The following is a 22,978-nucleotide window of genomic DNA, read 5'->3' as shown; positions in this document are numbered from 1 at the left end:
GATGATAGTTTATATTATGTTGATTTAAATTTAAAAACTTTGAATGATATTGGATTAAGACTGAATTATTATGTTATTGGTTAATATGTTTGAATACCTTAATGGAGTTAAGAGTTAGCCAAATATTAACTAATGAGTTTATGGAAGGATTCTATAGATCGAGTATGTATAGTTTGAGGAGTTTATTATTTATTAATGTTTGTAAGGACTAAAAAACTATTAATAAATAATGGTTTATATAGATATCAACAAATTTGGTTAGAGTTAATCTAGAGGAGATTAGTTAATGATTGAAGTACTGTAAAAGATATTAATCAAATTGAATTGGTTAATAATTTGGAGGAGTATTAATTAATTGAATCAACGTACATAGGAAAAACTTATTTGAGATAATAATACTTGGTATTGGAGATTTATTATAACTTGTTATTATTAAAATAAAAATGAGAACATGACGAATGTGGTCATTATAGATTTATTAATAAGATTTTCAATATAGTTTGTCATTAAATATTAGCAAGTTATCATTATTGAACTATGAATATGAACATTTGTGTATGGTTGACTTTTAGTTATTAGTCAACTAAATATTCATTGGGTTGATGATTTGGTTGTGAAATTATTAATTAAATCAATTAACTAAAGTTAATTTGATTTAATCAATAATTATGTTATGTAATAAAGATTTAATTGGTATGATTCTTTTAACGAGGTTGTAAAATATTGATATCAAAATTGATAGGCCTTATTCTCATGACTTGAATAATAACCTTAGATGTTTTAATGGTGAGACGTAGTAATATTGAATTGAAAACAATTAAATGACAAAAGTCATGGAATCATGTACCTATGTTAATTGGTAAATTAAAATGATCATTTTAATTAAGTTATAATCTTCTTGATCAAAAATTGATAATTGGTTCTTTTATGAATGAATAATGATCTTTTGATTATGTTGAAATGTAGAAGTAACATTAAGGAAGAGTTTGTCAATTAGTACTATGGATCTTAGCGAATAAAGAAAATGATTTAATGAGTAAATATTTATCCTTAAGTTATTCTTAGAATGTAATTCTTAACAATAGAAGGGTAATGCTTGCAGGGAACAATTGGGTTGACTTGTAGGTCAAATGATGAAACTTAAAATACTTGAAGTATACTTGCAAACAGAAAACAGAAAACCCCTACACATTATTCAACTATGTGAATTTAGTAAACCAAAACATGTGTTTGCATCGTGTATTCTATATGCTTCTTGTTTTGAGTTTTGGGTTGACTAGTGTTGACCAGTCCTAGGAATTTAGCAGAGGCTCGAAGATTATGAGATGTGATGGCATGTTGATCTTATTTGGTCTTGATCTTTATAAGCCTAACCATGGTTATGTGATCGTATGCTCTATGAAATGTTTGTATTTGTTCTTCAGCCTTCATGTGTAAAGCTGAGATGTATATATATCTGAGATGCTTGAGCTAATCACATTTGAGTCATCGATCAGTTATCCTTGGATTATTTTCTAGTCGCCATGATGAGACTAAAATGTGAATTTATTTCTTGATGATGTCATGTTGTGACATGTTTGACTCAACCATTTTGGAGTCTTCGATCAGTATGATTTTGAGATATTCTTGGTTGCTTGTTGAGAACCAATGGATATTGTGATCTATTTTGAGATATAATTTTGGTTATTCAGAACCAATTGATACTTATGATTATCAATGATGCCTTGAGTTGCCAATAAGAACTGTTGTGGTCATGATTTTCTATGGATGCTTTTTCAGATGCTCATAGAGATTTGTTGATTCTTATCTTGGAGATTTGATGATTCTTATTATGGATATTTGATGCTTTTATGCATATTTGTTGAATTTATTATGGATTATCTTTTATGATTTTGAGATTTATGATTCCATGAGCTTAGGGTAGGTAATCTACTTGTAGTGTCAAGAAGTGACTTGCAATGGGGGTTGTGGCCCTAAGTGGCTGCCAAGGTAACTCATTGTAAGTTTGGTTAATAAGTGATAACATTTACACACTAAATGGAGATTAAATGAACCTAAAAAGATAATTGTTGATGTTCTCGCCCATGCCTTGAGTGCTTGTACAGGCTAGGATGGGAGTAGTGAGAACGCAGGGTTGCGATCATGCATTTCATAATATGCCTCATCAGTATGAGAGGATACTAGTGGCCGCATGAGATGATGATGATGTACTTTATTTACTTGGATGTTTATTCTTTTAAGTTTTTCATACCCTGTGATATGTACAGTTGATGATTGAGCTAAACTAAAATATAATTACAAAAGGACACTTGTATATTGTTTAAGTACATTGGATGTATCATTGTTATTTTATAAGGATGGGATGTTAGATGAATAGTTAATTTAGATGTGATACAACATTAAGGGATCTTTAAAGAATGTAACCTGTTATGTATATATGTTATGTTTATTTTTATTTGAATTGTTACTATTGCTTTCGCAAATGTTATGAATGGTTTTATCGTTCATGTTTTAAAAAAAAATTGTTTTGCAAACTTAGTAAAATTATTTGGATCCCTTGGTGTGGTATTACATAACTTTTTCACTCTTCTGAAGTGAGCCCTGTTAGGAGCCAACCTTGTTAAAGGTTACAAAAACACACTGTTAGGTGTGACCCTGTTAAAAGATTTAATCACCCTGTTAGGAGTGGCCTTGCTAGAGGTCTTTAGAACAATTCAATTGAACTGTCACCTTGTTAGAGGATATATTGAATGGTTCTTAAACCAACTCTATTAAGAGATTTTGAGTACACTGTTACAATGGTTAGAAAGAAACAATGAAATGACTTGATATAATGTGCAACTTATCTTTGCTGTGTAGTGCTTGTCCCTAGATCGCATTTCTGTTATCATTGTCAAATTCTTTTAGATTGATTTTATGCTTTGATTAGCTTTAGAGATACTAGATTTGTAATATTATGATATTATTTCATGACTTTGACCACAAATGTATCAGTTATTGTTGCTTAGTTGATTTCATTTATGTGTTGTTAATGATATTTTAATGATCCTAGTTAGTAAATATGATTTCTTTTATAAAAATGTTAACATGATGTCTTTAATGATGATTATGTTGTATTGATAGATATGCATTATTATATGTAGGCATTTGATGTTAGACTTGTGATTTTTATGATACTTACCCCATACTTGCATGTGTATGGTGTGCGTGTTTATTTTATCTTTCTGTCTAACGTGTTTGATGTGGTTAGGAGAGGGATTCATAGTCACCTGCTAGTCGGGATCTACACGATGAACCACTCCCCGCTATTGTCTATTTAGCTTTGATATATTATATACATGTACATGCTCATCTTTTATGCAAGATGCAGGTACCGGGCATCGACTTCCCTGAATTGCCAGGATGAGCATGCCCTATTACAAATACTCAAATGGTGAGAATGGGAAGATAATGATCAGGTCCAATCCTAGCCATAAGCCTATAATACTTGTCCTGCAAGGAGGACTCGTAACAGACTTTCTACCCTTTTTAAACCCGTGAATATTTTGTGCGTATGTTGTTTTGTAAGTCTTTGATGAATTTCTATTAATTAAGTATAATTAATAGATTAAATTAATAATTTATTTTAATGGAGAATTATTATGACTTTTTGAATATTTAATTATATTTAATTAATTGAGAAATTAATTAAATATAAAGAATTGAATTGGAAGATAAAAGTTTTAAGATTAAATTTAGAACATGATAATATTTATTTAATTTAATAATAATATATTTAGAGTTCATTTTTAAATAAATACTAAATATTATTGTTATTTAAGTTAATATATATTTTATCAATTAAGTTTCTAAAATGAAATTAAAAGTTAAAAGATATTTAATTATCATAAAGATTATAGTTCGCATGAATTATGCGTTAGTTGAAAATAAAAGAAATTAATTGAAAAGATTAAACATGTGAAATTAAAAAAGATATTTAATCGCATTAAGTGCGCATGAGATTTATAAGTTATAAATTGATTAAAATAGAAGTCAAGTGGATAGTTAAATAAAGTAATTTAATGATTCACTTAAAGTGCATGAAGGATTAATAAAAGAATATCTTAATTAAAAAAGAAAATTAATTGTGCATGAATAAATTAATTAAATAAAATTATTCTAGTTTAGAAGTGGTGGTGACAGAAACCCTAAAGGGTAATTAGATTCTATATTAGAGGGTTTTAGGGTCATTATTTAGGGGAGAGTTTTTCAGACACAAGTGTCAAGGGCACACACAGGTTTGGAGAGCAATTCAAAGGGTTTGGAAAAGAAGGAATTTTTTGTAGCTTGAAAGATTTTGCTTGCAGTAGAAATTTTCATCCAGCTGTTAGAGTTTTAGCATCAATACGAGGTAGGGTTTTGAAATTCCATGAATGCAATTTTAATTGGAAATATCTGTTTGCTTTGTGATTGTTGGGTGATTGAAATTATGTTTATCATCTCGATTGTTTTCAAGATCTGATTTGTTAAAATTAGTTTATCATTGTTTATATAGAAGAATCATAGAGGAAATTAATTAAATCACGTAGGGTTTGAAGGAAAAGAAAGATTTAAAATTAGAAATTTGAATGGTCAAACTTAGTTTTTTTCCTATCAGACTAATAATGTAAAGATTATTAAATATATATATATATATATATATATATATATAAAATAATTTTTATTGTAGAATTTGTTTGAAATGAAAATCATAAATTTTAATGAAATAAAAAGTTATCAAATAATAAAAAAATTAAAAAAAAAAAAAATATATATATATATATATATATATATTTAAAAAGATGTGGGTGTTTTAAATATTATATAAAAAAAAAAATATGGGGAAGGGTGGGTTTTACCCACCCCCTGTCCCCTTGACCTCCTCGCACGACGGTCAGCCGCTGTCGCAGCAGTGACTGCTGCTACAGCAGTAGTACATAGTACTGCTGCTACGGCAGCAGCCTGCTACGGTAGCGCTGCCGCACTAAGGGCTACGGCCAGTACTGTTAGTCAGCGTGCTATAAATGTTTCTTGATATATGCATTAAATTTTTTTAATTATAATTTAGTTTTTATTATATTTTAATTATATTAAAATTTTAAATTATTAAACTTAAATATATTAATTTTTAATTATATTGAATTTGTATTATCATTTATTAATAATTTTGTAATTAAATAAATTATTTGTAAATATAATATAGATTCTTATGAAAAATAATAATAATTGGTTTAATTAAAATTTGATTTAATTGAGTAAAGGAAGTGGATTAAATTAAAGATAATTAAATTATTATAATACCAAATTTTAATGAAAAACATAGATTATTATATTGATGGATTAATAAGTATTATTAATAATTTAATTATCACTCTTGGGGACTTAACTTGAGATCATTTGGATATAGGGACAAGTTATTTTTGCAAGGGTAAACTATGGGAATTCTCTGATTAAAACATACGTTCAACTGGAAATGGGAACTAATCATTAACTCAACAATATATTGTCAATAAAGTTCATACTTTCAAAAGAGAATTCAAACTTTACTTCTGACTTTATTGTGTATTATCAAACCAAACCAAACTATGAAACTGTGGTGTTGCTTGTATTATTTATGCCTTTGGATTTTGGAGTCGAGTAGGTGTTGACCAGTCTAGGATGTACACTAGAGGTTTTGTGAGATTTCTTGTATACTATTTATGGGACTAGATGTTGTGATGTGTTTTGTGATTCATATTGAGATTATGTTTATGAGGTTTACTCTATGGAACGTTTATGTGTACTTGGGTTTGGAGAACCAATTTGCTTTCGGGTTGCCTGTTAAGGAACCAAGTTTGATCTTTATGGGTGTTGTGGTATGGGACACAACTATGTTTTTATGTGCTTAGGAGAGGTTGTCTAGGTACATGACTTGGGAGTGGCTTGGAGAGGGGTCCGGGACCCAAAGTGGTCAGTACCAGGGTAACCTAATGCAAGTTATGTAATAAGTGATAATCTAGTAATTAAAATTTATGGGGGCGAAAACACACTAAAAAGATAAGTTAGAGATTTTTGATTTACCCATGCCTTGAGTGCTTGTATAGACTAAGGATGGGAATGAGATGAGTTCCTCGTCTTCTTGAGAGGGCTTTTTAGTTTCCATATGTGTGATGTTGAGGGTCCGGGGTTCATAGTAACCAGTCCAGGGTAACTCAACACTTAAGGGTCCGGGGTCTCTTAAGAGATCAGTCCAGGGTAACTTAAGCAACCATGTGATGACACTCCCTAGTATGTAGCCTGAGTCTCCTTTGTAGATCTTTGTGGATTTTGTGTATCTCCGGTGGTGTATCTATTATCGGATGTGTTTATTATGGTTATTTACTTTCATTGATGATGATTGGTGATTCATGGATGTTGTACTTTTGACATGTGGCTTTTGACTTGAGGTGATTATCTTTCATTGATTTTATCTTATGATATTGGTATTTGGTTGATACTTGGTTTGTGTATGATGTTTGGCTATGTGGTGTCGGTATTGGATTGAGTGTTCTTTCTTCGGATTATTTTATCTTCTTGAGTAGTATGTGTTACCTTTGAGGTAGTTTTGGCTATTAGGGGTACCTTGCCTAGGAATATTTTATGTTTGATTAGTCGTATGTGGATCGTTCATTATCTTTCCTGCATGATGGGAGTGGAAGCCTGACAAGGTAACCACGTGGTCAGGAGGTAGTGCCTTCTTACCATTTGGGTTCCCCTTCACATTGCTAGCTGTTGGATGTTCGTTGTAGAAGATGTACCTTTATCATTTTTATTTCTTATCTCAGAGACTTCTTTTCAGATGATGTATTTATGTTATCATGTATTCTGATGTATTGTTTCTATTCTCACATACCCTGCGACATGTGCAGTGGATGTTATTAATTGGATGTACTTTCATTTTATTTTTTATAGTTATGCATTTGCTTATGCGATTATGTATCTGTTATTAATTTATGATCTTGGGACATTGTACTTGGAACTTAAACTAATTAATTTAAAATCATTAAATGTGACTCAACGTAAAGGAACTCTTGAGGAATTGAAACTGTATCTATATTTGCATATGTGAATTTGATGTATATGTTCATATTGCTTCCGCATTAATGTTATCTTGATGTTGTTTAAACTTAAAAAAAAAAATAGTTTAGTAAACATTGTAACATGTTAGGTTTATTTCTCTTGGGTTCCCGAGCGGGGCGTTACATCTGGTATCAGAGCCTGAGTTTCAACATTGGGAACTCTGGGCATTATGTGCACCATTACTTGAGCAATTAGTAAACTTGAAACTTATTTAAACAACAAACTTATATTGACATCAAACTTGAAAACAAACTGTTGAACAACAAACTCTGAAATGATACAAATTCTAAACATGGAACTAGAAAACTTATAAAACTTTTTGGATTATTTATTTATGTCGGTAAGTTATGACCCTATGGTTATGATGGATTCTTAGATGTCGTTGTTCTATTTGGGTGTTGTAGGAGAGATGACTTCTGATTCTAGATCCATTGCTAGGGGTCGTAGCTCAGGACATGGTAGAAGTCATGGGAGAGTTAGTCACTGTATTCCTTCCTTGGCCCATTCAAGGGACCCTATTCAGGAAGAGGCTAGAGAGGATGCTAGTGTTAAGCAAGTTGCTGAGACTGAAGGACTGGTTACTAGAGACTTGGTCAAGGAGATCCTAGCACACCTACCTTTGTAGGATAGAGCTCATAATTCAGAGCATGGAGATAGAGATAGGTCCATGAGTCCTAGAGGGAGGATCCTAGAGAGCAACAGGCGGTCTAGCCAGTCCATCCAGATGAAGGACCTATTATGGGTCAAGATCAAACCTTTCAATGGAGAAGGTACTGGATATGATGCTGAGAATTGGTTGATTGCTCTAGATGTTTTTCCATGCAATACTGTGACTCCAATGTCAAGGCAAGATATGCCATCACCCACTTAGAGCTCTTTGCAGTAAATTGGTGGAACATAGAGGAGAAGAAACTTGGGATAAATATGCAGACTGTCACATGGGAGTTGTTCCTTGAACACTTCCATGAGTGATTTCTATTAGAGTAGTGGCAACTACAGAGGGTAGATGAGTTTCATGACTTAAGACAGGGTACCAAGACCGTGGTGGAGTATGAGCATAAGTTCTTCAAGCTTATGTCTTATGCAGGAGTTAGTGATAGTTCACCATTGATGGTCCAACATTTCATTAGAGGACTTAATGCTAACATCATTGGGGGTGTTAAGATTTTCCAACCTAAAACCCTTAAGGATGCAATATTGCGAGCTACTTTGGTTGAGAGGAGTGTGACTTCGGGTCAAGGTGACCTACCAGGTGTCCAGGCTAGAGGGGCACTTTATTCGGGAGCATTGAGGGATAACCAGTCTTGAGGGGCTGGAAGTTCTAGAAATTCTCCTAACTTATCTAAGGATAATCAGAAGAAGCCAGGAAGAAAGTTCTTCCATGGTAACAGTGGTGGTTCACAGTCAAGGAACTTTTGCAACTGGAAGCGTAGTATGTGCAACAGGTTGGATCGAGTTCCTCGAGCTTTCAGTGAGGATGCTATTGTTCGTAGTTTTGATCAGTCGCCTGCACCTGGAACTCAGGAAAGCTTTAGTGGAGATTGCTATTTTTGTGGACAATATGGTCATAGAGTGACCAATTTCCCCGATCATGGACCTTAGTTTTGAGTTGATTCATGTTTCTTGTAATGGGCTTCCAAGAGTAAGCCTAATTCTAGGGGGGTGGATGTAGTGCCTATCCCTAGATCACATTTCTGTTATCATTGTAAAATTCTTTTAGATTGATTATTTGCTTTGATTAGCTTTAGAGATACTAGATTTGTAATATTATGATATTATTTCATGACTTTGACCACAAATGTATCAGTTATTGTTGCTTAGTTGATTTCATTCATGTGTTGTTAATGATATTTTAATGATCCTAGTTAGTAAATATGATTTCTTTTATAAAAATGTTAACATGATGTCTTTAATGATGATTATGTTGTATTGATAGATATGCATTATTATATGTACGCATTTGATGTTAGACTTGTGATTTTTACGATACTTACCCCATACTTACATGTGTATGGTGTGCGTGTTTATTTTATCTTTTTGTCTAATGTGTTTGATGCGGTTAGGGGAGGGAGTCGTAGTCACCTGCTAGTCTAGATCTACACGATGAACCACTCCTTGCCATTGTCTGTTTAGCTTAGATATATTATATACATGTACATGCTCGTCTTGTATGCAAGATGCAGGTACCGGGCATCGACTTCCCTGAATTGCCAGGATGAGCATGCCCTATTACAAATACTCAAATGGTGAGAATGGGAAGATAATGATCAGGTCCAATCCTAGCCATAAGCCTATAATACTTGTCCTGCAAGGAGGACTCGTAACAGACTGTCTACCCTTTTTAAATCCGTGAGTATTTTGTGCGTATGTTGTTTTGTGAGTCTTTGATGAATTTCTATTAATTAAGTTTAATTAATAGATTAAATTAATAATTTATTTTAATGGAGAATTATTATGACTTTTTGAATATTTAATTATATTTAATTAATTGAGAAATTAATTAAATATAAAGAATTGAATTGGAAGATAAAAGTTTTAAGATTAATTTTAGAACATGATAATATTTATTTAATTTAATAATAATATATTTACAGTTCATTTTTAAATAAATGCTAAATATTATTGTTATTTAAGTTAATAAATATTTATCAAATTAAACGTTCAAAATATATTAAAAAGGAAAAAGATATTAAATTATAAAAATAATTTAAGTTCACATGAATGAGTTTTAAATATAAGAGATTAATTTAAAAGATAAAATATGTGAACTTGATTAAGATATTTTATTAGTGCGCATGAAATTAAAGTTAATAAATTAATTTAAAGTAAAGTAAAGTGGAAAGTTAAATAAAGTAATTTAATGATTCACTTAAAGTGCATGAAGGAATAATAAAAGAATATTTTATTTTAAAAAGGAAATTAATTGTGCATGAATGAATTAATTAAACAAGAGAGAATTAAATATTGGAGATAAAAGTTAAAGTTTAAATTTAGAACGTGATTATATTTATCTAATTTAATAATAATATATTTAGAGTGCACTTTTAAATAAATGCTAAATATTATTGTTATTTAAGTTAATATATATTTTATCAGTTAAGTTTCTAAAATAAAATTAAAAGTTAAAAAATATTTAATTATCATAAAGATTATAGTTCACATGAATTATGCATGAGTTGAAAATAAAAGAAATTAATTGAAAAGATTAAACATGTGAAATTAATAAAGATATTTAATCGCATTAAGTGCGCATGAGATTTATAAGTTATAAATTGATTAAAATAGAAGTCAAGTGGATAGTTAAATAAAGTAATTTAATAATTCACTTAAAGTGCATGAAGGATTAATAAAAGAATATCTTAATTAAAAAAGAAAATTAATTGTGCATGAATGAATTAATTAAATAAAATTATTCTAATTTAGAAGTGGTGGTGACAGAAACCCTAAAGGGTAATTAGATTCTATATTAGAGGATTTTGGGGTCATTATTTAGGGGAGAGTTTTTTAGACACAGGTTTTCAAGACACACAAGTGTCAAGGGCACACACAGGTTTGGAGAGCAATTCAGAGGGTTTGGAAAAGAAGGAATTTTTCGTAGCTTGAAGAATTTTGCTTGCAGTAGAAATTTTCATCCAGCTGTTAGAGTGTTAGCATCAGTACGAGCTAGGGTTTTGAAATTCTGTGAATGCAATTTTAATTGGAAATATCTGTTTGCTTTGTGATTGTTGGGTGATTGAAATTATGTTTATCATCTCGATTATTTTCAAGATCTAATTGGTTAAAATTAGTTTCTCATTGTTTATACAGAAGAATCATAGAGGAAATTAATTAAATCACGTAGGGTTTGAACGAAAAGAAAGCTTTAAAATTAGAAATTTGAATGGTCAAACTTAGTCTTTTTCCTATCAGACTAATAATGTAAAGATTATTAAATATATATATATATATTTAAAATAATTTTTATTGTAGAATTTGTTTGAAATGAAAATCAGCCGCTGTCGCAGCAATGACTGCTGCAACAATAGCAGTACATAGTACAGCTGCTACGGCAGCAGCCTGCTATGGCAGTGCTGCCGCACTAAGGGCTGCGGCCAGTACTGTTAGCCGGCGGGCTATAAACGTTTCTTGATATATGCATTAAATTTTTTTAATTATAATTTAGTTTTTATTATATTTTAATTATATTAAAATTTTAAATTATTAAACTTAAATATATTAAGTTTTAATTATATTGAATTTGTATTATTATTTATTAATAATTTTGTAATTAAATAAATTATTTGTAAATATAATATAGATTCTTATGAAAAATAATAATAATTGGTTTAATTAAAATTTGATTTAATTGAGTAAAGGAAGTGGATTAAATTAAAGATAATTAAATTATTATAATACCAAATTTTAATGAAAAACGTAGATTATTATATTGATGGATCAATAAGTATTATTAATAATTTAATTATCACTCTTGGGGACTTAACTTGAAATCATTTGGATATAGGGACAAGATATTTTTGCAAGGGTAAACTATGGGAATTATCTGATTAGAACATACGTTCAACTAGAAATGGGAACTAATCATTAACTCAACAATATATTGTCAATCAAGTTCATACTTTGAAATGATAATTGAAACTTTACTTCTGACTTTATTGTGTATTATCAAATCAAACCAAACTATGAAATTGTGGTGTTGCTTGTATTATTTATGCCTTTGGATTTTGGAGTCGAGTAGGTGTTGACTAGTCTAGGATGTACACTAGAGGTTTTGTGAGATTTCTTGTATACTATTTATGGGACTAGATGTTGTGATGTGTTTTGTGATTCATATTGAGATTATGTTTATGAGGTTTACTCTATGGAACATTTATGTGTACTTGGGTTTGGAGAACCAATTTGCTTTCGGGTTGCCTGTTAAGGAACCAAGTTTGATCTTTATGGGTGTTGTAGTATGGGACACAACTGTGTTTTTATGTGCTTAGGAGAGGTTGTCTAGGTACATGACTTGGGAGTGGCTTGCATAGGCGTCTGGGACCCAAAGTGGTCAATATCGGGGTAACCTAATGCAAGTTATGTAATAAGTGATAATCTAGTAATTAAAATTTATGGGGGGGAAAACACACTAAAAAGATAAGTTAGAGATGTTTGATTTACCCATGCCTTGAGTGCTTGTATAGACTAAGGATGGAAATCAGATGAGTGCCTCGTGTTCTTGAGAGGGCTTTCTAGTTTCCATATGTGTGATGTTGAGGGTCCGGGGTTCAGAGTAACCAGTCCAGGGTAACTCAACGCTTGAGGGTCCGGGGTCTCTTAAGAGATCAGTCCAGGGTAACTTAAGCAGCCATGTGATGACACTCCCTAGTATGTAGCTTGAGTCTCCTCTATAGATCTTTGTGGATTTTGTGTATCTCTGGTGGTGTACTTATTTTTGGTGGTGTATCTATTGTCGGATGTGTTTATTATGGTTATTTACTTTCATTGATGATGATTGGTGATTCATGGATGTTGTACTTTTGACATGTGGCTTTTGACTTGAGGTGATTATCTTTCGTTGATTTTATCTTATGATCTTGGTATTTGGTTTATACTTGGTTTGTGTATGATGTTTGGTTATGTGGTGTTGGTATTGGATTGAGTGTTCTTTCTTTGGATTATTTTATCTTCTTGAGTAGTATGTGTTACCTTTGAGGTAGTTTTGGCTATTAGGGGTACCTTGCCTAGGAATTTTTTATGTTTGATTAGCCGTATGTGGATCGTTCATTATCTTCCCTGCACGGTGGGAGTGGAAGCCTGACTAGGTAACCACGCGATCGGGAGGTAGTGCCTTCTTACCATTTGGGTTCCCCTTCACATTGCTAGCTGTTGGATGTTCGTTGCAGAAGATGTACCTTTATCATTGTTATTTCTTATCTCAGAGACTTCTTTTCAGATGATGTATTTATGTTATTATGTATTCTGATGTATTGTATCTATTCTCACATACCTTGTGACATGTGCAGTGGATGTTATTAATTTGATGTACTTTCATTTTATTATTTATACTTATGCATTTTCTTATGCGATTATGTATCTGTTATTCCTATATGATCTTGAGACATTGTACTTGGAACTTAAACTAATTAATTTAAAATCATTAAATGTGACTCAACGTAAAGGAACTCTTGAGGAATTGAAACTGTATCTATATTTGCATATGTGTATTTTATGTATATGTTCATATTGCTTCTGCATTAATGTTAGCTTGATGTTGTTTAAACTTTTAAAAAAAAAAATAGTTCAGTAAACATTGTAACATGTTAGGTTTATTTCTCTTGGGTTCCCAAGTGGGGCGTTACATGCTGATTGCAGATCTCTGTTATGCTCGACTAGATCCTTACTGATCAAATATAGCTTTGAAACTCCTTTAACACATCTGATCCTTTATCAGACTTTTCTCAACATTCACCTCTTCATACTATAATTTGCATTCATAACCTTTTTCATAATCACACAGTTTAATCCATAACTTGAATGAGCATATATACCTTTCAGATTATCTAAGTCAGCTTGAATTACTAACTAAAAAAAACAATTACAATAGTCGGCTAAAAGTAATTAATTTGCACATCCTAATACTGGCCGACCCTACATGGAAAACTTTGTTCAAAAAATAATTCCTGTGTTAACCGACTGAGCTCAGTGTATACAACAAACTTAGTGACAATCCTTCAGTCGCCAGGAGAACTCAGTAAGTACTGAGTTTCCTGAGATAACCGAGTAAGCTCGGTGGAAACTACCCTTTGGAGACTGAGTGAAGCTTGGTTAACACTGGCTTTTCACATTTCTTTCGTTGACCGAGTTAGCTTGGTTAACACTGTCTTCCATATTTCCTTCAATAACCAAGTGAGCTCGGTTGGCACTGTAAATTGCATTGCAGACTATCTGAGATCAATGAACTTAAGACTAATGACTGATATGAAATTTCTGTGACATCAAGGATAACATTATCCAACAACTGTTGCATAAGGAATGCTTTGTTCTAAACATGTCTCTACAATAGACACTGACAATTCCTAGAATGTATTCCTAGTCCTTAACCCTTTGGGGTCTATTTAAGGACATTTTTGGCATTATAAAAGGTAGTTCGGAGTGGAGTTTGAGAGGAGGTACTGAAAGGAGAAATTATCTCCAAATTTATGTTATTTCAAGCCTTTAGGGAATGTTTTGAAGTCTATTTTCTCTGTACTGAATGTACTAGCTTAGTTTCATAGTTAATACAATTTCCCTTTTCCTGTTGTGTCCATTCTGTGCGTGGGTTGTGTTCCTATCATTAAGAAATAATATATTCATTAAACCATTAAAACCATATAGACTCACTCATTCCATCTAGATGTATATAATATATGTAGATCTTAATATGGCTCAAAATTATGTAAATTAATTTAAAAGAAAATAAATTATCAAGAACTAATATAGTAATTGAACCATCAAAGCCACCTAGATTCACTTTCTTTTTCTACCTAAAGTTTGAATATAATCTAGAGGTACAAAAATAAATAGACAATGTAAACTTTTTCATACATATAGTTTGAAGCCTTCCTATCTTTTATGTTCTCCAAAATACTTTCATGCTCTTAAATACAAAACTTTCACTTTTGATTGCCACGTCCTCTTCTAGTCTTTGTATAAATGTCTAGTTTTATCATTATGACATAGTGAATATAATGTATAACTTTTCTACCATGTTATTCAATAAATTCAAATCAATTATTTTGTCAATCTTTGATTTCTTATAATATGCACCTTTAATAATGACCAAAGTGGTTCAACAAGATTGTCCATCATTGTCTATGGTTGATTCTAGAAAATTATAGGTTTCTTTACTTCATCTAAGAAGATAGTGCTCCACACCTTATGTATTCTAAAGATAAATAACCAAAGAAAAAATGTCCCCTACATATAAACATGAATCTATATTAGATATATATAAACTTATTTAACATCATTTTTGTATGTATAGGATCATTGTCAACTAGACTATGCTCTTAGGTGGCAATAAAAAATTAGCAAATCAAGGTTATCTCAACTTGATGCACAATTTTCTACTTGTTGTAAGCATTATATCAAAAAATTGAGAGAAAATAAAATAACTATAGGAAATTGAATTTAGTTTCTAAACTACATTGCCTTATCTAAAAAAATAAAAATTGATTGGTTAGAATTTTGAATATTAATGCAATTGTACAAAAATTTAGGACAAAAATAAGAAGTAGACATATGTTTGTCCACCTTAATCAAAATCAAATGAAAATATTTTTGATAGAAGAAGTAGACTCATGCCTACATGTGACACATATTTTTGGGTTTATTTTAATTTTTTTTATTTATTTATTTTTATCTTTAATTTTATATTTTTTGATTGGTAAATGAAATGTCCCTTTACTAATTTTATATGATATTTCATGCCTCTAATCAGATTTTCAAGATAAAACAACTAATATCACAAAGATCCACCAAATTTCTCAAGAAACCCCAAATTGGGTATGCCAGAAATAGTGCCAAAAGCTTCACAGCTTCACCTATTATTAATAAATCTGAAAGTGTAAATTTTTACAAAAAATTGAGCAGCATAACAGCCTATAAAATGAAATTTCCAAATCTATATAACATGCACACAATAGCTTCCAAACGGAGGACAAAAACAATGCTCATCAGGCTCACGAAAATAGCACAAAATAGCCCAGAATCACCACAAAAACTTAATAATCTATCACAGAAGTATAATCATATCCAAATACATATATTAAGCTCTATTTTAATATTTAAAAGTTTGATATACAGCATCAATCCAAACTGATATGAAATACTCAACTGGAAACACCAAACTCTTACAAAATATACACCCAAAAACCCACAAATCTACACTGTTCAGCACAAAGGAAAACTTTGTATGAGCATGCACATGGAATGGCTTCAAACTCCCATCCTTAGCCTTCTTAGAAACCTGAAAAATACCGTTCTTGGGTCTCCCTAGAAACCTACAAACTCTCGTTCTTGGGTCTCCTTCTCCACAGGTTTGGCAGCCTCTGAAGAATAACAAAGAAATGAGCAAAAATCAAGTTCTGGAATGAGCCCAAAATGCTTCCAAACTCCTTAAAAGAGGGCATAACCCTAAATTATGTCCAAGAGGGGTTAATGAAACATATTTTAATTATAATTTTTATTTATTAGTCCATTAGCTTCCAAAGATTATCCCCTTTTTCTCAAACTTCACCTTTTTGGGCCCGCCTGCCTTAGAAAAGATTATTATTTTTAATTATTTGAAAAGGGGACATGACAAGTCCTCCCCTCCCAAAAATTGTTTTTCCTCAAGAAATGGCTGAAAAATAAACCAATCAATCCACCTGGATCCCAAATTTAGTCATGAACTATACTACTACTAATTAACAAAGGCTCCTGCAATATCCTCTGCAATATGACTAAGAGGAATCCATAATCAAACTGACAATTATAGCTCAACCAAACTCTAAAATCACCACTTCCATCGTCAAAAACCCATGAGACACAAACTCTTAGAACATCAGAACCCAAGTAAAGGGCACAAATCAAACTTCCAACACAGTAAATACCATCAACGTATCCCATTGGCCTATACAGAATGTACAATCCAACTTTGCAACAATGGTGAACACTCTCGAATGAAACTGTACCAAGTATGGAGGATCCATACACTATAAAACTCTTGCAGTCAATACAACTCTACAAATCACTAGCCACTATCTCATAACCATAACTCCCATGCACTATTGATGGTAAAAAGACATTACAAGATAAAGAGCAAGAAATGGAACCCAAACCAAGTTTGTCTGCCATCAAATCCTCAGCACAAGGATCAAATGCTAACTGATGTACATACCCTGCAATATAATGTTGATAAAAAAACCAACCTTAGTCAACAGCTCACCATGAACAAGTGATACAACCCACTGTGACTGATCACCAGCTAAGTTAGGAGATGTCATAGCCAAAGGAGTAGAATCAATAACAACACCCACTGAAGCATCACTCCAAAACTCCTTCTCTAAGTCACATATTATCAAGCTATCAACTGGAGAACCTATCACTGCGTCATGCCCATCACAACTCTCATCTTGAGGCATCAAACTATCCCATAACTGATGATAAGCACTAGGAACCAAAGTACATCTCTGTATCATCATCTCATCAACATGGTCATCAAAGGTAGATTGATGAGCATACCTCACAGTGTAATGCTGATAGAATGCACCAATCTCAGTCATTGTCTTAGACTGCAATCCAAATGTAACTAATTGCAATTGATCACTAACCAAGTTGGAACTGACTACTACCTCTGAAGACATTACCAAGAGAGTAGTATTACTTGCAGGAACCATGCCAACTATCGGCTCACCAATATCACACATGATCTTTGATACAACCTCTCTAGTCTTCATGCCATTAGTACTAGAGGTCACCACCATGTCAGGCATACAACAACAATCGGCTATAGCACCCAACTCAACTGAACCTAACTCTAGTGGGGATGAAATTGATATGCCAATATTAGTATCAAGGATGGATGCATCCCCATCTCCACTATCTTTGACAATCTCGACCATGGACATCCTCAAATCACTAGACACCATAGCTTGTGACTGTACAGAATCTGGTAAAGACTATAGTTGCTCTAACTTCATGGTCACCTTCACCAAATGAAACTGTAACTACTTGAAAGCCAACTGTGTACTCTCAAGAATCTCAAAAGTCACCTCAAGCTACTGAGTAAGCTCACTCACCTCATCTTCCTTGGCCAACAATGCATCGTATGCTGTACTGCCCCACTCCATAAGATAATCTCTATCGGCTACCAACTGCATATAATCCTATCTCAGAATTCAGATAGCCTCCCATAAAGAGTGGAAATCTGTCAAGAAAAGATAACTGCCTCCCTGGTCATCACTAGTAGGAGAACCCCATCCATAAACTGCTAACAACTGACGAGCAACATCAAAATGCTGGCAAGCAATAGCAATGTCTCGCTCACTAACTCTCAACTGATTAGACACATGATGGCACTAGCTAGACTGTCTCCTACAAACCTTCTCTGATGCACTGTCTAAAGGAGTATCCTCAAAGTTACTAGTCTCTAGAGTATTACCATTCATATCCTATGAATCAACTCCAAAGCTCATATCAACATATGGAGTATCAAAAACTATAGCACTGATGTCTAACTCCTCTGTGCCAAAAGAAACTGCCAAGGAAACTAAGTCTTCAAAACTACTCACTGCATCCTCCTGGATGTCATCAATGCCAATATGATCTTGGGACTCATCTTTACACACTGCCAAATATGAAAGATCATCAACACATTCCAGCAAGTATGGTCGATTGGATATATGAACAAAACCCAACACCGGTGTATAAAAACTAATACCAACATTGGACAAGCTGCTATCACAAGAAAAGACAACATCGTGGAATCTGCTAATCAAATCCATGATAGCACCCAAACAATCACTGCTATGAAAAAAGTGTTAAAGATTTCCAATCAACTGAATCCCAAATGCCAATATAACAATCTCGAGTCCATATCCATAAACTAGAATCAGCTAGTAACTCAAGCAAACTCCTTACCTGAGTAATATGACCAATACCAACTAACTCCAAATACTTGTCATGATGAGATAATGTAGTCACAATACTATCTTCACTCACCTTCAGTTGGCAGAATAAATCATGTGAAGTACTACTAGCCTCAACCTCATGTGATGAAGCATCTAACTGTGCCTGGTACTCTCTCTCAGAAAAGTCATGAATGCTCAATGTTTGCTAATCTCTACCAGGTATCTCACCATCATGCACAACAACATCCTCATAATCATCATCCTTGAGGTCAAATCTATCTATCACTCTTTGACTAAAATCATCAAATGTAGTTACCTGATCATGACCTTGAGTAGTCATTCCATGATACCACCAATCATAGGCTGCATCTTCCAAGTGTAGACTTGCAATTTGAACAACATCACTCTCCTTCATGGGGTTAAGTGTGAAGAAGTTCTATAATTTTTGTAGCCATGCTCTAGCTGAAATTTTATTTGTTCCATCAAAAGTAGGTGCTATAAACTTGCTTATTTTATTTTTGAGCTCTCTTCCACTTATGTCATGCTCCCTTCTATAATCTTTCTTGGGCATCAAAGTGTTCATCATATCCACATATTCTCTAAAAGGATTAATATAATCAAGTTACCTATAACCTCTTCCATAGGATTAATGGCTGGATTTGGTACTGGTGGCTCATCTGCAGGCAAGAAAATAGTTTTGGTTGGTTTAGATGGTGTGGATTTCAGATTTCTTGGCTCCTCTGAAGTGCTCCCTTTCTCATTAATAGATGCAACTCCTTGTAATTTTTTTGTCAATATTCGCAAAGCCTCTCTAGTTTCTGCCAAACTATCCACTGTTTGCTTCTGAGTATTTTGGATGTCTTGGAAGAATTTCTTTGCCATCTCATCTGGATCAGCCATACTTTTCCCTTCCTTGGATTTTGTACTTTTACTTTCAACTAGAGGTTTGATCAAAATTTCTTTATTCTTTTCTCGCTGCAAATATCTTTTTTCTCTTTCACTTAGTTGCATGCGACCATAAATTTTGACATGCAACTGATTAGAAGTAACATGCAACCATAAATTATGACATGCAAGATCTGGGTAGTTGTCAAAACTGACATGAAAACTTCTACATACCCTCAGGCTGGCAAGATCATGGCTCTAATACCACTAAAATATCCCTTTACTGATTTTATATGATATTTCATGCCTCTAATCAAATTTTCAAGATCAAACAACTAATATCACAAAGATCCACCAAATTTCTCAAGAAACCCCAAATCGGGTATGCCAGAAATAATGCCAAAAGCTTCACAGCTTCACCTATTATTAATAAATCTGAAAGTGGAAATTTTTAAAGAAATTTGAGCATCATAACATCCTATAAAATGATATTTCGAGATCTATATAACATGCACACAATAGCTCCCAAACAGAGGACAAAAATAATGCTCATCGGGCTCCCAAAAATAGCACAAAATAGCCCAGAATCACCACAAAAACTTAATAATCTATCACAAAAGTATAATCATATAAAAATACATATATTCAGCTCTATTTTAATATTTAAAAGTCTGCTATATAGCAGCAACCCAAACTGATATGAAATACTCAACTGGAAACACCAAACTCTTACAAAATATACACCCGAAAACCCACAAATCTGCACTGTTCAGCACAAAGGCAAACTCTGCATGAGCGTGCACATGGAATGGCTTCAAACTCCTATCCTTAGCCCTCTTGGAAACCTACAAACTCCCATTCTTGGGTCTCCCTGGAAACCTACAAACTCTCGTTCTTGGGTCTCCTTCTCCATAGGTTTGGCAGGCTCTGAAGAATAATAAAGAAATGAGCAAAAATCAAGTTCTGGAATGAGCCCAAAATGCTTCCAAACTCCTTAAAAGAGGGCATAACCCTAACTCACGTCCAAGAGGGGTTAATAAAATATATTTTAATAATAATTTTTATTTATTAGTCCATTAGCTTCCAAAGATTATCCCCTTTTTTTGAAACTTCACCTTTTTGGGCCTGCCTGCCTTAGAAAAGATTAGTATTTTTAATTATTTGAAAAGGGGACATGACAAGTCCTCCCCTCCCAAACATTGCTTGTCCTCAAGAAATGGCTAAACAATGCTTGTCCTAGATTATTTATTATTATTCTTTGGAATTAATTATTATTATGTACTATCTTAAGAAAATCTTTTCATTTCATCAAATTTTGATGAAAAAAGTCATCATCTACATGTTTGAAGTAAAAGACACACAAGAACAACCAAAAACATATTTTAGGATGTTTTAAAATTTGACCATATAGGGTTGGTATAAAAAGATATAGTAAGCCTTATAAAAGTATTAATTATTTTCTTTTAGTATCAAGGTGGCTGCAAAAAAAATTGGAATAGATTTTGAAATGCTTTGAGGCATTTTAGAACTACATATTTTTCAGATCGCCACATTTTGTCACACTATTATCTAGCACACACTCATTTATGTGCATGATGAATCAATTTATTGGTTATGAGAAAAGTGGAATAAATGTACAAATATGTATAAACATGTCTATTCATGTGCACAAAAAAAAAAATGCATGTAACAACTTAATCAGCAATACATTTGTAATCACTTACATATATTGGATCATGTATATATATGTTTTCATTAGCTTCTTCAAATTAAGTATTTCTAATTAACTCTTTTGAAATTGATTGTGAAACATATCCATTTTCAATGTTCTCATATTGAATTATTTGATTATTTTCAACATAATTATTACATACACATGATTTATTGCTTAACTGAATCAATAGAGGCTTCTATTGTTCTATATCATACCTTACACACACATTTGATTCTGATAATGGATTGACAGTTATATGGATTAGATCAATCAATATATGTCAAGCATGTACAAAAAAATATCATATTAAATTATCAATCAACAATCAAGATGAAGTAGTTGGTGTATACAAGTTGAGATTCATAATATTAAAAATTTTCAATTTAAATTATTTGAATGAATTGAACAATATTTACCTTTCACTTGGACCAAAAACAACATTTTTTGTATATTGTGTCAAGATTAGAAAAATGAGATTCATACCATTAATTTTTTTTCAATGCTTTATCATGTAACCTGCAAAAAAAGAAACATTGATCTCACTATTAGAATTTTATCAAATAAATGACTACATGACTGAAATGTTTAGTCACATGACTAAAAGTGATCAAATTATAGTAATATTTTATAATTTATAAGTGACTAAATACATGATTAGTTTGATCATCTAGTAAAATCACAAGGTTAGAAAAAGATAAGAGACTAAATAATTGATCAAATAAATGATGTAACAATTTGTCACTTAAAAATAGTCACCAAAACAAATGATAATCGATGAATTTTTATCATATAAATACATTTGTTAAGTTTTTTAATCTTTTATTACTCATCTATGGATTTTTATCTTCATGTTCCTGAAGTACATGACTTGTAGCTCTCTATATTTTCTTTTTTTCATATATTATCTTATAAATTTAATTTAATTTAAACCAATCCTCACAAATCTCTCCACCATAAGAAAAATCCCCCTTTAATTGTGTAGCTTAATGTTTTTAATTTCTTTATTTTTTCTAAGATAATACATAGATTTATAAATTATGTCTATAATAATTTTAATTTTTTTTAAAATTAATATTTAAACTACTTTGGATAATATGTAAACCACGTTTAATATAAATTTAAACAATATTTGTAGTTTATTTAAAGATATTCCTTTTGGCTTAATGTAAAAATATCTTTTATTTATTAATGTTAAAAATTAAGGTTGTACTCTTCACTTTTAAATTAAGAAAAATATATTTGAATTGTATAGAAAAATATATGTAATTTAAAAATAAAACTACAAGCTTTTTGTTTAACATTGATAAGTTCTACATCAAGTCAAAAAGCATTTAAAAAGAAAATGATAAATCTTATTTATATGTGCATACTAAAAATCATAGAGTATAAAATATAATAATATATTTTGCATGAATTACAAATAAGTAAATCGAAAATGTAGTATAGAATGAAAGTACAATTAAATTAAAATATGCATTTGGAAATAGTTGTGGTCATAATATTATTATTGAAACATACAAAATTCATGAGTTATATACTATATGGAACATTGAGGGTTTCAACTCAATTGGTTCACACATTGAATGTTTTAGTTGAAAGGGCTTGGGAAGACATGTACACAAATTTTTGAAGAATA

This window comes from Cupressus sempervirens, chromosome 1 (genome assembly GCF_028749045.1).
Source record: "Cupressus sempervirens isolate cs-2001-9-10 chromosome 1, ASM2874904v1, whole genome shotgun sequence".
NCBI lineage: Eukaryota > Viridiplantae > Streptophyta > Pinopsida > Cupressales > Cupressaceae > Cupressus > Cupressus sempervirens.
Note: the sequence above shows the minus strand (reverse complement) of the source record.